General features: G+C 36.6%; 1 non-coding gene across 1 annotated transcript; it reads right to left on the reverse strand.

Annotated features, from left to right (window-relative positions):
* Window positions 1-6,147: 6,147 nt before the first annotated feature.
* Window positions 6,148-6,252, reverse strand: LOC143189393 (U6 spliceosomal RNA). Its single transcript, XR_013003850.1, has one exon. It is a non-coding gene; the product is annotated as a U6 spliceosomal RNA (small nuclear RNA).
* Between the last annotated feature and the right edge of the window lie 203 nt (window positions 6,253-6,455).

A 6,455-nucleotide genomic window follows, 5' to 3' on the forward strand; every position in this document is an offset into this window, starting at 1 on the left:
TGTTCAAGATAACTGGTTAGAGATGCAATCTGTTATTTATTGGCTTTGAAATTTTCAATCAAAGTAATCACAAATATTAAGCAGCGATTTGAAATGTACCGATAATCTCTATTATCCTTAATGTTTCGAAGAATCTTGCAGGCATTTGGCAAACAAGCAAATTTTATAAACTAATTTGGTTAGATGTTCGGGAGCATCAGACAGCAATGTCTCTAATTTTAAATGAGAACGAAAAACACGATCTGATTTTAAAACAAATTTACAAATTGCAATAAGCAATATATTCGACGTCGTGAATTCATTTATTTTGGATGAACTATAGATAGCCTTGCAGAAAAACGAAAAGAAGAACGAAAAACACGATCTGATTTTAAAACAAATTTACAAATTGCAATAAGCAATATATTCGACGTCGTGAATTCATTTATTTTGGATGAACTATAGATAGCGTTGCAGAATAGACTTTGGTAAGGGCAAGAGTGAGGCCCGCTAGAGGACCGAAACAAGATTTGATGCATTAAAAAAGACTTCTTTTCTCCTAATATCTCTTCAGAAAAGAGAGATGTTTTCATACCTTAAGATCTGCCCAGGAATATATACTGCCCCTGAGGAAATCGGACTTTAAAAGTCTAATTTTATCTTCATTCTATGATAACTTTTATACATCCAGAATTTGATATCTGTTTTGTTTCAATATTTATTATGTAAGTTTTGTAATAAAAGTGTTTTACTTTTGAAGTTAAGATATAGGTGTTAGTATGATATAGCTGTTTGAAGCTGTTTCTGATGTTATATGACAGTGCATGAAACAGGGTTATGTTTGAGTTCTGACTCGAATGAATGATAACTTGAAAAATTAAAAGAGAATGCGAATTAAATCACTACTCTTGAAACAGAGAATTTTGACCAATCTCTGTTTCAACAACTCAAAGTCTAATTCTAAAGAAAATTCAGGTTAAACCAAAGATTTAATGAATAGTTTGTTATATCGTCTAATAATTGTCTCAAATAGTTACACCAAATTAGTCAACTTTATGTTAACATAAATTGTTTTAATTTTTTTTTCGAAATATCAAACTTTTAATATATGTACACGATTTTCTTATGTATTGACATTAACAACAAAATACAAATCACGTTACTCAATCACGATATCTACTTCCTCGATCGTAATTGATTAACTTTCGCCATACATACATAAATGCCAACCAATTTCGACTACTAATTGATTTTCAGTACACGTTACCGTTACCAGCACATAAAGAACAAAAAAAATCCTCCTTAACATTATCAATCTTTGCTTCAATTTGTCTGTGGACTAATATTTGACTCACGTTCACGGGTAACGATCGTAACTATCAAACGTTGTTATTCATCATTTTAGACTGGCACATAGTCGAGGAAATCCTGCTGGCAAAATGTTATTGGCGATTTAAATTTAAAGAGATGAAAAACAATCGCAAACAATGCGATATTATGACACAAGCGGTAAATGGAATGCCGTTTCGGGGAATTAAAAATATGGGTTTGTTTATTTTCGGTTTTAGTTATTGTTACCTCATGTTAATTATATGCACTAAAGACTTTCAATTGTTTTTGTTACTGTATAATTTTCTAATTGTTTAATATAACAGTTCAATTGTCAAAATTGTTCAAAGTCCCCGGCCTGAACAAGAGAAGGCGCTACTAGAATTAAATCCATATGTTTTTTAGTTAGCCCTAACCCTCAAAAGATGCAGTTGAAGCAAAAAAGTGCAAGTTCCGGACATTGCCCCAGGAAAACCAACCATCAAAGATTGGTATGCTAAGGTTAGATGTTGTGAAATGAGCACCGAAGACGGTGAACGCAGTGGACGTCCAAAAGAGGTTGTTACTGACGAAAACATTTAAAAAATCCACAAAATGATTTTGAATGACCGTAAATTGAATTTGAATGAAATAGCAGACACTCTAAAATATTGAATGAACGCGTACATCATATCATTCACGAATATTTGGGTATGAGAAATCTCTGTGCAAACTAGCTGCCGTGCGGGCTCACTTTTAACCAAAAACAACGACGAGTTGATGATTCAGAGCAGTGTTTGAAGATGAACAAGCGTAATAAATCCGAGCTTTTGCATCGATATGTGAGAATGGATGAAACATGGGTCCATCATTACACTCCGAAGTCCAATCGACAGTCATCTGAGTAGACTGCATACGATGCAGCCCCTCCAAAGCGTGGAAAAACGCAACAGTCGGCTGGCAAGGTTATGACGTCTTTATTTTGGGATGCGCATGGAATAATTTTCATTGATTACCTTGAAAAATGAAGAACCATCAACAGCGACTATTACATAGCATTATTGGATTGTTTGAAGGACGAAATCGCCGAAAAATGGCCGCATTTGAAGAAAAAGAAAGTGCTGCTTCAGCGAGATAATGCACCGTGTCACAAGTCAGTGAAAACGATGGCGAAAATCCATGAATTGGGCTTCGAATTGCTTCCTCATCCACTGTATTCTCGACTATTTAGCGACTATTTCCTGTTCTCAGATCTATATATCAAAATATATCCATCATATTGTACGATTTTGTCCTACTACTCTGCCAACATAGGCGATACCACGTCAAAAAAACTTGGAATCTTAATGTATCAACAATATAATCATAATAATTCATTTTTCACTACTTTGCCATTTCGAAACCGTGTACTAGTCAAGCCATGCCGCATCGATCTGAAGAACGGACAATCAGAAAGCGTTTCGTCTGGTGAGTACGCTGGGTGTGGTAGAACTTCACATTCGAACGTTGTCATGCAACAATACGTCATAGAATTTATTCAATTAACGTCCCCACCATATGCACAACAAGACTTTAGAGCCATTAATACCACTACGGTGTCTATGGGGATAACTCTCTTGGACTAAACAGAGACGTTTTGCCCTTGGAATAGTCGCAGTAGATCCACTTTTCACTGCCAGATACAATAAGCAACAGAAAACTCTTCTCTTTTCATGTAGTAACCATTTTTCTTCCTATTAAATCTTTTTTACATCATATTTAAGGGTGTAGAATGAGCTGTTTCATTCCCTGCTACGCAGTCTGAAAGTTCTTTGGGGGCTCTTACTGAGTTTTCGTCCAATAAGTCTACAATTCATTATCTTCGTTTCGTTAAAAGTATCTTCCGACTAACCAGTATAGTTGCTTTATTTTGAGCCTGATCAGAATTTAACCTACCGTTGAAATGGATACTAAGGTAAAATATTTAGCTAATTTTGCTTGAAGAATTTGAGTATCCATCAAATGAAGGATAATTACATTTTTGTCATATTGCCGTGACGCAAAATTAACATGAACAGATTTGGAGTTATTAAGCTGTATTTTCCAGTCTCTTCCATTCCATTTAATAGAGCTTCTTGACTGCCATTGTAGTTTTTTTTAGGTAGACATGTATCTTTTTCCGTAATAACTGTGTTGTCGGCATATGTCCAAGTAATGTTTGTTTTGTTGTTGGAGATATCAGCACTGTAAAACAGATACAGAAATGGTTCAAGACACTACCCTGGGACACTTCAGTCAAAATATGTTTAAGTGATGAGAATTCCCTTTCGTACGAAACTGTTAAGGATTAAACATGTTTAATAAGCGGTACTGTAACAATTTGTCTAAAAATAATAAATGTAGAAAATTTAATTTTGAGTTTTCCATGATTCTCACGTCTGTATATACTCAATAACTCAGTACTACTACGTGGAAAACTATTATTTTATGCGGAAAAATGTTAAAATCGTGGAATTTAACAATTGTTTTATTTATTTTCATTATGACCAATATATATCGCTGATCAAAATGCATATAAACACTTTACACAGTTTAAAAAATGGTTTTTTACTATTTATTAGTTACTTTTATTTTATGGCCCTTCAGCCTCTTGGGCTATTTAGGGCCGAGTACAAATTTAATTAGAATTAATGAAAATTTTAATAAATGTCAGTATATACAAACGATCACAATTAATAACAGAACGCAAGATGTATAAACATAAAGAGTATAAATAAATATATATTAATAAACAAAGGCAAAATTAGGTAAGCTGACAATGCAATTAACTAGATTACATAGAATGACATATAAACAAACTTAACATATTTCGATAAGGCTAGATAAGCTGGCATATACCAGCGACTGCAGGTATACTGTGATTGATTCAGATTCAAAGTTGGACCAAATGTTCCATGGTGTTCGCTACTCCAAGTAGCTGTCTTAGGGGTCTGTACTTACGGCATTCACTTAGTAATTTTCTTACACTCAATAAAGTTGGACACTCGCTACACATAGGAGGTATTCCACCTTTTAGCAGATATTCATGGGTAAGTCTGCAATGCCCGATTCTTAGTCGAGAGAAGATGTCCAATTTATATCCTCCTACATCTCGAATATTGGGTATTTGATGAAAGTCTTTCATAATTTCCCATAATTTATTGTTAGTAATTAGTCCCAATAATATTGGTCGAGATTTGTAAAAAGGATTTTACAATGGCACTTTATATCACTCTTCCAAAGATGAGAACCCAATCGGGCTGAATCATCTTCCTTTCTCGCGAGGTAGTCGGCTCTCCCATTACCGCAATTCCCCTATGAGAGCGAACCCACAAATAAAAGATATTTGTACCGCTTCTTGTTGTGGTAGTATGGTGTTTCCTGATGTTCTCTACCAAATAGTGACCCATCCGCGTTGATCCGAGACTCTCCAGGGAGCTCTTGGAGTCCATGACAATTACTACAGGTCTACTATCTGGCTTGTTTTGAATGGACAATAAGACTTTGTATATTGCTAGTAGTTCAGCAGTGAAAATACTAGTCTGGGAGGGTAGTTGAAAATGTCCCTTCGTGAATTAGGATGTAAAGGCTGCTCCTACGTAATTTCCTCACTTAGATCCATCTGTGTAGACAGCCAAATGATTGGGAGAGCTTTCAGTATAGATTTGGCGGATAAGATGATGCGGTCAAGAAAATCCGCCCGCATCTTTATGTAGAGCTTGCATGGACATGTCAATAGGCATATGTGCGTAGCGCCTCGGTGGTATTTCTGTAGTCCTCTTATATATGGTGGGGATTTCAAATGACAGACGGTCACAGATTTTATGAAAAATTTGAGATGATCCCTTATGTAGTTTTCTACTGACGGCGTAGCAATCACCAACAGGAAAAATAGAGCTAAATTGATTCAGTTGCGGCTTAAACTTTAAAGAGCTCGCATAATTTAATAATAAAAGCTCTCGCCAGGAACTCAAAGGGAAAATCTCTGCTTCACAGTGTAAACGATATCGATAGGACTGGCACGGAAGGCGCCTAGTGCGACTCTTAAGGCAGCGTTCTGGATTGAATTTAACCTGTTTATACCATCTATTTCTTAAGTGATTAATATGACTTTCCCAAGTTGGAAGGGCATCAAAGCAACTCTGCAGGAGTTCCTGGCTGTGTTTGTGGTCGGGATGTGTGTGATAGATTATAGTATCACCCTCAAAAAAACGGGGATGATCTCCTTAATTGAGTCAAAAGCAATAAGAAACAAGATCGGGCTGATGCTGGAACCCTGGGGTACACCGTTCATCTGGGAGTGGAGCGAAGAGAGCTTACCGGCCTTTCAGGAAGATGAAATAAACCTATACATCCTCCCACCTATTTTCCAGTCCTGTAGTTGGGTCAAAATTCTCGCCGTTTTGACCGTGTCAAATGCCTTTTCCAAGCCCAGAAAGACAGCCGTAGTATGCTGTCTAGAATTGAAGCCCGATCAAGTGGTCTACTGCAGAGAAACCCCTGACAAAGCCCAACTGGCGCTCACTCAACAGACGATGTTTTTTTAGTATTTATGTTAGTCTGTTGCAGACCATGTGCTCTAGTATCTTGCACAGATGGCTGGTCAGCGCAATGGGCTGTGTCCAGCGACTGAGTATTTTGGCTTGTTGAGCATAGGATGAGAACCAAAATTGCCCGTTTCCATGAAGAGGGCAGATATTCCTTCTTCCAGATTTCATTATATATTTGGAGCAGGTATAGTAGATGGGATGGGTTGAGATTCTTGATGAGACAAAATCTAACGCCATCGGGGTCGCTGGATGTGTCCCTGCCTTTTCGCATAACCCAAATAAATTCCTCATAAAAAATGTGGAACCCTTCCCGATTTTGCGTACCATCCTTGTGCAACGACCGTGCTAATCTTCTCTGTATCGTTTCAATTTTAGTATATTTTCCGCCGTAGCGAGTACAATCTCTGCCTTATTGAAATGTTTATGCATTAGCTATTAATCCCCAACTTTTAAAACTTCTTTCTGCGTATCTTCGAGACTTGGATACCGTTGCATTCGACATTGAAAATGAAACTATATGATTTTGAGAACAATCAACACTTAATTGAGAAAAGGACGTTACATCCACAGAAGCAGATTATAGTGGTTTGGAAATATTTG

Source organism: Rhynchophorus ferrugineus, unplaced genomic scaffold (assembly GCF_030347505.1).
Source record: "Rhynchophorus ferrugineus isolate W39M unplaced genomic scaffold, kcgeb_rfMv2 rfM1, whole genome shotgun sequence".
In the NCBI taxonomy this organism is placed as follows: domain Eukaryota; kingdom Metazoa; phylum Arthropoda; class Insecta; order Coleoptera; family Curculionidae; genus Rhynchophorus; species Rhynchophorus ferrugineus.